The sequence below is a fragment of the Suncus etruscus genome, chromosome 1 (assembly GCF_024139225.1).
Source record: "Suncus etruscus isolate mSunEtr1 chromosome 1, mSunEtr1.pri.cur, whole genome shotgun sequence".
Taxonomy (NCBI): Eukaryota; Metazoa; Chordata; class Mammalia; order Eulipotyphla; family Soricidae; genus Suncus; species Suncus etruscus.
This window is the reverse complement of record NC_064848.1, coordinates 95,936,606-95,947,667: the sequence shown is the minus strand read 5'-3', so window position 1 is coordinate 95,947,667 and position 11,062 is coordinate 95,936,606. Positions and strand designations below refer to the sequence as shown.

Genomic DNA, 11,062 nt, shown 5'->3' with positions numbered 1-11,062 from the left:
AGTTTTCTCGTGGCCCTCTCGTAGTGCATGCTATGTATGGTATCTCGTGTGGTATCCCGAGTTGCCATCTTAGTTTGTCCGCCCTTTGTATCCAAGGGCGCCTGTGGACAGAAAAGCTGAGAGGTTATTTAAAATATAGTAAGATAAAGGCATTAAAACATAGTGCTATGGTATGCTGCCATTGCAGTCGTGATTTCCCTTGGTGTTCTTTTTTTTTTTTTTTTTTTTTTTTTTTGGTTTTTTTTGGGCCACACCCAGCGTTGCTCAGGGGTTACTCCTGGCTGTCTGCTCAGAAATAGCTCCTGGCAGGCACGGGGGACCATATGGGACACCGGGATTTGAACCAACCACCTTTGGTCCTGGATCGGCTGCTTGCAAGGCAAACACCGCTGTGCTATCTCTCCGGGCCCTCCCTTGGTGTTCTATACTTGTGTTCCTGTATACGAACTCTAAGGGATTATTGTGGGCCTTTGTTTTGGAAGTCTGATTACTTACCTGTTCTCTTAATGCTGTTGTTTCTGTTGTTGCTGCTTTCTTTGTGGTATAATGTGTTGTCAAGTGTTTGTGTTGCTCCTTTTTCATGAATTTTGGACACTGCTCCCACGTATATGTTGAGTATTACAGTGTTCGAAGTTTCTACCCTGTTAAACCCTGTTATTTGATTGTTAGGTATTAGTTGTGTTTAAACTATATGTTCTAGGTGTTTCAGAATAGTGCCACCATTCTGTGTTTATCTTTTGTCTTCTGACTTACTTCGTTTAACATAACATGATCTAAGTCCATCCATGTTGCTGCAAAGTCTGTGATTGTATCGTTTCTGACTGCCATGTAATATTCCATTGTGTATATGTACCACATCTTAATGATCCATTCATCTGTTGTTGGACATCGAGGTTGGTTCCACGATTTGGCTATTATACTGAGTGCTGCAATAAATAGTGGGGTGCATACGTATTTTGGAATGAATGCCCTTCCATCTTGGGGGTATATGCCTAGGAGAGCAATTGCTGGGTCAAATGGCAGCTCAATTCTGAGTTCTTTGAGCACTCTCCAGACTTTTCTCCATAGATGTTGGACTAGGGGGCATTCCCACCAGCAGTGAATGAGAGTTCCTTTCATACCGCATCCCCGCCAACAAAGGTTGTTTCCATTATTTTTGATGTGAGCCATCCTCACTGGTGTAAGGTGGTATCTCATTGTTGTCTTGATTTGGATCTCCCTGATGATGAGTGAAGGTGAGCATGTTTTCATGTGTTTGTTGGCCATCCTTCTGTCTTCCTCAGAGAAGTGTCTATTCATTTCATCTCCCCATTTTTTTATGGCTTTATTTGGTTTTGAGGGTCTCAGCTTTCTGAGTGCTTTGTATGTTCTAGATATCAGGCCTTTATCTGATATGTCGAGTGAAAAGATTTTTTCCCATTCTGTTAGCTGTCTTCTTGCGTTAAGTAGGGTTTGTTTTGCCATGCAGAAGCTTTTTAGTTTGATGTAGTCCCATTTGTTTATATTACATGCTAAAGTTCTTGCCATTGGTGCTCCATTCTCAAAGACCTTTTTGATATATAGGTCTTCGAGTGTTCTGCCTATTTTATTCTCGATAAACTTTATAGATTCGGGTCTGATTTCAAGGTCTTTGCTCCATTTTGAGTTGACTTTTGTATAAGGGGTGAGATATGGGTCGATTTTCACTTTTGTACATGTGGTTTTCCAGTTGTACCAACACCATTTGTTGAATAGGCTTTCTTTGTTCCATTTCAGATTCTTGCCTCTTTTATCAAATATTAGTTGGCTGTATATCTGGGGGTTTATGTCAGGGAATTCTGTTCTGACCCACTGGTCTGAGGTCCTGTCTCTGTTCCAGTACCATGCTGTTTTAATTACTATGGCTTTATAGTATAGTTTCAAGTTAGGTAAGGAGATGCCTCCCAGCTTCTTGTTTTTCAATATGTGTTTGGCTATCCTGGGTCTTTTGTGGTTCCAGATGAATTTTGTGATTGATTGTTCTATTTATTTAAAGAATTGTGTCTGGATTTGGATAGGGATTGCATTAAATCTATATAAAAGTTTGGGTAAGATAGTCATTTTGACTATGTTAATTCTACCTATCCATGAGCATGGGATGTTCTTCCATTTCTTTAGATCGTCTTCAATTTCTTTCTGAAGTGTTTTGAAGTTTTCCTGGTATAGGTCTTTCACTTCTCTTGTAAGGTTGATTCCTAGATACTTGATATTTTTTGATACTATCTTGAATGGAATTGTATTTTTAATCTCTCTCTCCTCAACTTCATTGTTTGTATATAGAAACGCTACTGTCTTTTGTGTATTTACTTTGTATCCAGCCACTTTGCTGTATTGGTTGATTGTTTCTAGGAGTTTTACTGTGGACTCTTTAGGGTTTTTGATGTAGATCATCATATCGTCGGCAAATAGAGATAGCTTGTGTTCCTCTTTCCCTACTTGAATTCCTTTGATTCCCTTCTCTTGTCGGATTGCTATTGCTAGGACTTCTAAAGTTATATTGAATAAGAGTGGAGAGAGTGGACAGCCTTGTCTAGTTCCTGACCTTAGTGGGAATGCTTCTAGTTTCTCGCCGTTAAGTATAATGTTGGCTATAGGCTTTTCATATATAGCTGTAACTATCTTGAGGAAGGTTCCTTCTAATCCTATTTTGCTGAGTGTCTTTAGCATGAAAGGATGTTGGATTTTGTCAAACGCCTTCTCTGCGTCAATTGATATGATCATGTGGTTTTGGTCTTTCATGTTGTTGATGTGATGTATCATATTGATTGATTTGCGTATGTTGAACCAACCTTGCATTCCTGGTATGAATCCCACTTGGTCGTGATGAATGATCTTTTTGATGAAGTGTTGGATTCGGTTTGCTAAGATTTTGTTGAGAATTTTTGCATCTATGTTCATTAGTGAGATTGGTCTGTAGTTTTCTTTCTTAGTGGTGTCTTTGCCTTCTTTGGGAATGAGTGTGATATTAGCCTCATAAAAGGAGTTGGGGAGGATTCCTGTTTTTTCTATGGTTTGGAAAAGCCTATGGAAAAGTGGTAGTAAGTCTTCTTGAAATGTTTGATAGAATTCACCTGTAAATCCATCTGGGCCTGGGCTTTTGTTCTTAGGGAGTTTTTTAATTACATCTTCAATTTCCTCTGAGGTGATTGGACTGTTTAGACTTTCTAGATCTTCCTTTTCCAGCTTTGGAAGAGGGTGTTTGTCCAAGAATCTGTCGATTTCTACTGGGTTCTCTAGCCTAGTTGAGTATAGTTGTTCATAATATGATCTCATGATATGTTGTATTTCATGGGGTTCTGTTGTAATCTCACCCCTTTCATTTGTGATCCTACTGATTTGGGTGTTTTCCCTCTTTTTTTTGGTGAGTTTTGCCAATGGTTTGTCTATCTTGTTTATTTTTTCGAAAAACCAACTCCTGGTCTCATTGATTTTTTGTATTGTTTTCTTAGTTTCGATGTTGTTTATTTCTGCTCTGGTTTTTATTATTTCTTGCCTTCTGGTTGTGGTTGGATTTCTCTGTTGCTGTTGCTCCAATTCTTTGAGGTGATCTTTTAAACTGTTGGTTTTGTTATTTTCCTGTTTCTTGACATAGGCCTGTATTGCTATGAGTTTCCCCCTAATTACTGCTTTTGCTGTGTCCCATAAATTTTGACATGTTGTCTCTTCATTGTCATTTGTCTCAAGGAATCTTTTTATTTCTTCCTTGAGTTGTTCTTTGATCCAGGTGTTGTTGAGCAGCATGTTATTTAATCTCCAGGTATTAGTTTTTCTCCATTGCTTCTTCTTGATATCAATTTTAACCTCTGTTGCATAGTGATCTGAAAGGGTACTTCTAATGATCCTTACCTTTGTGGTCTTATATAGGTTGGCTTTGTATCCCAAGACATGGTCTATTCTGGAGAAGGTTCCATGTGGGCTTGAGAAGAATGTGTATTCTGCTTTCTGGGGATGGAGGGCTCTATATAAGTCTATCAGCCCTAAATCTTCTAATTTTTCATTTAGAGCTCTTATTTCTTTGCTATTTTTCTGTTTGGTGGATCTGTCCAGTGGTGATAGTGGAGTATTCAGGTCCCCTACTATTATCACATTTCCCTTCATGTGTTTCTCCAGGTTTGCCAGTAGTTGCCTCACATATTTTGCTGACTCTAGATTAGGTGCGTATATATTGACCAGGGTTAGTGTTTCTTGATCTAATGTTCCCCTGATCAGTAAGTAGTGACCCTCTTTGTCTCTGATCACTTTCTTGAGGTTGAATACAATTTGATCTGATATAAGAATTGCTGTCCCTGCTCTTTTTTGTTTTCCATTGGCCTGGATGATTACTTTCCATCCTTTTATTCTAAGCCTGTGCTTATCCTGTAACTGTAGGTGTGTTTCTTGTAGACAGCAGAAGTCCGGTTTATTTTTCCTAACCCAGTTCTCTACTATGTGTCTTTTGATTGGAGAGTTTAGTCCGTTTACATTTAGGGAAATTATTGATAGAGAGGACTGTTGTGCAGTTGTATTGTGTGGGGTGGTTGTTGTTACAATCGGGGGTTTGGATTGTGTAATTCGTCTCTGAGTAAATCGCTTAGTATCGGCTTAGTTTGCACAAATAGTTCAAGTTCGTTCATATTTGAGAATGTTTTTAGTCTGCCCTCCCATATGAATGATAGTTTTGCTGGGTATTGGACCCTGGGTTGGAAATTTCTTTCATTCAGTCGTTTAAATATGTCATTCCACTGTCTTCTTGCTTGAATTATTTCAAATGGGAGATCTGGTTTGATTCTTATGTCTTTTCCTTTGTACTTGAGGTTTTTTTTCTCCCTTATTGCTTTCAGGAGTTCCTCTTTCTCTTTGTTTTTTGCCATTTGGATTATTATGTGTCTTGGTGTGGGTTTATTAGGGTCTATTTTATTAGGGACTCTCTTGACTTCCTGGATTTGTCCTGAATTGTCTTTCCAGAGGGTGGGAAAGTTCTCTGTTATTATCTCCCTGACTACCTGTTCTTCCCCCTTCCCTATTTCCTCCCCTTCTGGTATACCTACAATTCTTAGATTGTTTCTTTTGTCTTTATTCATTAGATATTGGACTTTTCCTTCCAGTGCTTTGCCTTTTATTTCTTTGTTGGTTTCTTGATCATTTTTTGATTGCAGTTTTCCTTCGAGTTCTTCGATGTGCTTCTCCAACTCTGTGTTTCTGCTTGTAAGGCTTGTTACTTTGTCTTTTAAATCCTTCACTTCTTTTTGTATGGAATCTCTCATGTTCTTTGACATTTCTTCTTTAATTTGGCTGATTCTTTCATCCATGGCTTTCTTATACTCGGTTGCTAGGGTTTCTTTCATCTGTTTTAGTAATTCTTGCATTTCCTTCCTCATGACTGCTTTTAGGTCTTCTTCCCATGGATCTGTGCGTTTTGGTGGACTTGTAACTTTAATAGGGTTTGTCATGTTGTCTCCAGATATTAGGGATTTCCTTGATTTACGCATAATTCTTTGTATTTAATGGTGTGTTTTGGAGTGCTGTGGCTTCTAATTTCGGCCTGCTTTGGTCCCCTTCCTGAAGGTGATTCTAGAGGATGCTGTTGGGTGGGCTTGTTGAACCTGGCTCTTTCTCCTCCCCTTTGCTACCTAGAGTTCGGCCCTCCTGCAGTGGGTATTATTGCTTTTCTACTCCTTATTTCTGTCGGCGGTGCAGTTCCACTCCTGGCCACACTGGTTGCTGGCGCTATTGAGCCTAGCTCCCAATCCCCCCTCCTTTCTCTGGGAGTCAATGGAGCTCTGCCCCCTCCAAGTTTCCCTTGAAGGAGTTCCCTCAGTCCGACCCTTCAGGCTCTGCCCTCGCCCTTGGGGAGTCCCTGGTCCACTCTAGGGTCCAGGGGGGTGGACTACTCTAGGTCACCTGCGAGTCCAGAAGGGTGGCCCTATCTCCCCCCGTCTATTTGGGTTGCTCAAGTTGCCGTTCCAGGTGCCCACCTGGGGGAAGGGACTTGCCCAAATCACTCTCGCAGGCGCTCGTGGTCCCTGGGATGTGCTGGGCTAGGCTCCCGCGTGAGGCAGCAGGGACTCACCCAGGCCTCCCAGGCTGGCGTCTGGGGTCTCCGGGGGATGTGGTGGGCTAGGCGCCCGCGTGAAGGAGCAGGGACCCGCACAGGCCTCCCGGGCCGGCGTCTGGGGTCTCCGGGGGATGTGGCGGGCTAGGCGCCCGCCCGTGTGAAAGGGCAAGGACCCGCGCAGGCCTCCCGGGCCGGCGTCTGGAGTCTCCGCGGGATGTGGCGGGCTAGGCGCCCTTGTAAAGGAGCAGGGACCCGCGCAGGCCTCCCGGGCCGGCGTCTGGGGTCTCCGGGGGATGTGGCGGGCTAGGCGCCCGTGTGAAAGGGCAAGGACCCGCGCAGGCCTCTCGGGCCGGCGTCTGGGGTCTCCGCGGGATGTGGCGGGCTAGGCGCCCGTGTGAAAGGGCAAGGACCCGCGCAGGCCTCTCGGGCCGGCGTCTGGGGTCTCCACGGGATGTGGCGGGCTAGGCGCCCGTGTGAAAGGGCAAGGACCTGCGCAGGCCTCCCGGGCCGGCGTCTGGAGTCTCCGCGGGATGTGGCGGGCTAGGCGCCCTTGTAAAGGAGCAGGGACCCGCGCAGGCCTCTCGGGCCGGCGTCTGGGGTCTCCGGGGGATGTGGCGGGCTAGGCGCCCGTGTAAAGGACAGGGACCCGCGCAGGCCTTTCGGGCCGGCGTCTGGGGTCTCCGGGGGATGTGCCCAGCTAGGCTCCCGCGTGAGGCAGGAGGGACTCACCCAGGCCTCCCGGGCCGGCGTCTGGGGTCTCCGGGGGATGTGGCGGGCTAGGCGCCCGTGTAAAGGAGCCGTAATAACAATTCTACTCAAGGTATCTAACTTTTTAAAACCATAGAATCATCTATTTTTGAATGTTGAAAAAAAGAATTTATGACATTTAAAAAAATTATTTTTCAAGCAAAGATCTCAAATCATTAATCTAGGACTATAAGTCTATAATTACTGATAAAACAAGCCTTAGGATAGGATGCTAAGAAAACTTATACAGTTAGTGTTAACTGTTACAGTTACTTTAGTCTTTATTATCAGTAAATACTCTGTCAATGCAAGAGAGGTTGTTACTTTATAAGGTACATATTTTGCTAATACATATAATTTATTTTTATACTATTTCCATGAATCTTATTTTAATACATTATTATATAAAATGTAGAGTTCCACATGCTACTCAGTTTGCTTTACATTGACATAGTCATTATAGCTGGGTACTGGCTACAGTGAACCCTTTTGGTTCACTATGAACCCTATAACTACTTCAGGTCACTTGTGACTATATATTCCCAGACCCACAAAAATGCAAAGCGGTAGCTATTGTCTTCTCTTTGCAATTTGATATTCCCAGTTGCCTCTCAAGTTCACTTGAATAAAGATTATTGTCCCTGACTCCTATGTATTATCATCCTAAGACTTAATTATGAATGAAATTAGTGTCTCCAAAGAGTTCTCTGACCATTGTGTCATGTGAAAACACAAGAAAATAAACTTGGACAAAAAGTCTCATCAGTCAGAAAATCCTCATACATTTTGATCTTCAACTTATCAAACTCCATATTGTGAAAAATTTAAGCTGTACAGACTATAGTATTTTTAGTTACACCAATATTTTATTTTATATGAAAAAAGAATTGGTAGATACTTATCAGGTGAGTTCATTACAGTGAATGAGCATGTAGGGTTATAAGTAATTTTCAAGTTTGCAACACGTATATAGTTCTGTATTTATGTCACTTATTCAAAAATAAAATTCTGGTTTACATTCAATACACTATCAAAAGATAAAAAAGGATCTTCTAACAGGTTTTGAATGACAGCTTTACAACATTATAATAAACTTAAAAATGCAAAGGAAAACAAATACATTATAATTTTAAAAACATTATTTTTAGTCCATATATTGAATATATTGTTTTAAGTTTTTGATGAAACTTTAAATATTAAAAAGTAATTTTTTGGAAAAAGTTATATATAACAGAAAAATAGTAATATGTTGCAAGTGGTTTCAACATTACATTAAAATTATATAAAGTAGATAGAGATGCCACAAAAAATAAATTACAGACCAATATCCCTGATGAACATAGATGCAAAGATTCTCAACAAAATCCTAGCAAGTAGAATCCAATGCTATCATCAAGAACCTCATCATACTCCATGACAAAGTAGGTTTCATTCCAGATTCAAGGATGGTTTAACATATGCTGTTCAATCAATGTAATGCACAACATCAACTAAAAGAAAAAGAAAAACATGATCATATCAGTTATTTAGATCATATCAGAGAAAGCATTTGATAAGGTCCAAAACCCATTCTTGATAAAACACTCGAGATGGAAATGGAAGGAACTTTTCTTAATATAGTCAAGACTATTTACCACAAACCCATGGCATATATACTCAATGGAGAAAAACTAAGAGACTTTTCTCTAAAATCTGGCACAAGTCAAAGCTGCCCCCTTTCACCACTCCTATTTAATATAGTTCTGGAAGTATTTGCCATAGTAATTAGGCAAGAAAAAAGGCATCACGGTTATTCAGAAAGGAAAGTAAGAAATCAAGCTCTCACTGTTTGCAGATGACTTTATATTGTATTTAGAAAATCCTAAAGACTCTACCAAAAAGCTTTTAGAAACAATAGATTCATATAGCAAAATGGCAGGCTACAAAACTAACATACAAAAATCAATGGTCTTATTTTTATACACAAATAATGATAGAGAAGAAATAGACATTTAAAAACAACCCCATTCTCAATAGCACCACAAAAATTCAAATATCTTGATGTCAACTAAACAGGTGAAGGAATTATACAAAAAAACTATAGCACACTGCTTCAAATAGTAAAAGAGGGCACAAGAAAATGGAGACAATACTCCCCAAAGCATTATCCAGATTTAATACAATCTCTCTAAGGATACCCAGGACATTCTTTAAAGAATAAAACACTCCTGCAATTCACTGGGAATAATAAATGCCCCAAGAATAACTAAAGCAACCTTTACAAAAAAAAGACAGGCGGCATCATTCCCCAACTTTAAATTGTACAAAGCAATAGTCATTAAAACAGCATGGTATTAGAATAAAGACAGATCCACAAATAAATGAAATGGGCTTGAGTATTCAGATAAAGACCCCTAGACATAAAATCAATCTTTGATAAAGGGGCAAAAAAGAAAAATGGAGCAAGAAAATTTTTTTCAATAAGTGGTGTTGGGACAATTGATTAGTTACATGCAAAAAAGCAAGCTCAGACCTCTAAAACCATGCACAAAGATCAAATCAAATGATCCACAGGGATTGCTTAGTGCAGTCACAGAAATAATTATACTGAGAACTATCATAACAAGATGTGACTGAATGAGGGAAGTAGAAAGCCTGTCTAGAGTGCAGGCCTGTGTGGGGTGGAGAGGAAGGACACTTGGGATATTGGTCATTGGAATGTTGCATAATATATATATTAAAAAATCAAAAAGAAAAGAAAAGAAAAGGCCTCCCAATGCTTACCACAGGCTATGTTCTTTACACTGACTGTATAGAAAGAGGAAGTACAGTAAATGCGCCCCATATACACCTCAACCCAGGCCCTTTGCGTGGTCTGTATTGTGAATTGGGGGACAAAAAAAAAATAAAACAAACCAAAAAACCAAAATGGATTAAAGACTTTGATATCAGACCTGAAACTGTAGGTTATATAGAAGAAAACATAAGCAAACACTTCATTACATTGAAAATAAAGGCATCTTCTAGGAAGAAACACGATTGTCCAAACAAATAACCAAGATAAACAAATGAGACTATGTTAAATTGAGAAGCTTCTGCCCATCAAAGAAAATAGCGACTATGGTAAAAAGTTTACCTATGTAATGCGAGAAACTACTTATCCAATACCCATCAGATAAGGGGCTAATATATGATATACAAGGTACTGATAGAACTTAATAAGAAAAAACATCTAACCCCATCAAAAAATGGGAAGAAGAAAGGAATAGACATTTTTTCAAAGAAGAAATAAGATTGCTAAGAGGCACATAAAAGTGCTCCACCCCACTAATCATCAGGAAAATGAAAATCAAAACAACAATGAGATATCATCTTATGTCACAGAGACTGGCACACATCACAGAGAACAAGTATAATTAAAGGAGAATAAGGAACTCTCATTCACTGCTGTGGAAATGCTGTCTAGTACAACCTTTCCAGAAAACAATATGGATATTCCTCAAAAAAACAAACAAACAAAAAACCCCAACAACCTGGAAATTGAGCTCCCTTATGATTCGCCAATACCACTCCTAGGGATATACCCTATAAACACAAAACAATACTAAAATACAAAAATGCCCTCTGCATGCATATGTTCATTGCAGCACTATTAACAATAGCCAGAATCTGGAAACAACTCAGCTGCCTGACAACAGATGAGTGGCTAAAGAAACTGTGGTATATATACACAATGGAATACTATTCCATTTTAATATTTAATATTTAAAGTTTCATCAAAAAACAAAGTCATGAAATTTTCCTATACATAAAGAAAGATGGAGACTATCAAGCTGAAATAAATGAGAGCAAGAGAGATAGACATAGAATCGTCTCATCTGTGGGATTTAAAAGTGGTAAAAAAAAAAAAACCAGTATTATAATAATACTCAGAGACAATAGAGATCTGGACTGGAAGGACCAGCCCATAACATGAAGCTTATCATAATGAGTGGTAGAAATAACTACAGTAACAACTACCATGATAATTATAGCAAGAAACAATAGAATACATGTCTAGAAGACAGGCAGTGGTTTGGAGAGGAGATAAATGGGGAACATTGGTGGTGGGAAAAGGTTACACTGGTGATGGGTAGTATACATTTGATGCCTGAAAGCCAACTAAGAACATTTTTGCAACCATTGTTTTAAATAACAGAACCCAAAACCCCAAATTATGTAAATATTAATATTATTGCCTCGCAAGTATGTGCTAAGGCTGCAAGATAATCTTCAGCATTTTCA

General features: G+C 39.7%; 1 non-coding gene across 1 annotated transcript; it reads left to right on the top strand.

The window, feature by feature from the left end:
- The first annotated feature begins 9,545 nt into the window (after nt 1–9,545).
- Nucleotides 9,546–9,678, top strand: LOC126032023 (small nucleolar RNA SNORA51). The gene has a single exon (XR_007503804.1). It is a non-coding gene; the product is annotated as a small nucleolar RNA SNORA51 (small nucleolar RNA).
- The last annotated feature ends 1,384 nt before the right edge of the window (nt 9,679–11,062 follow it).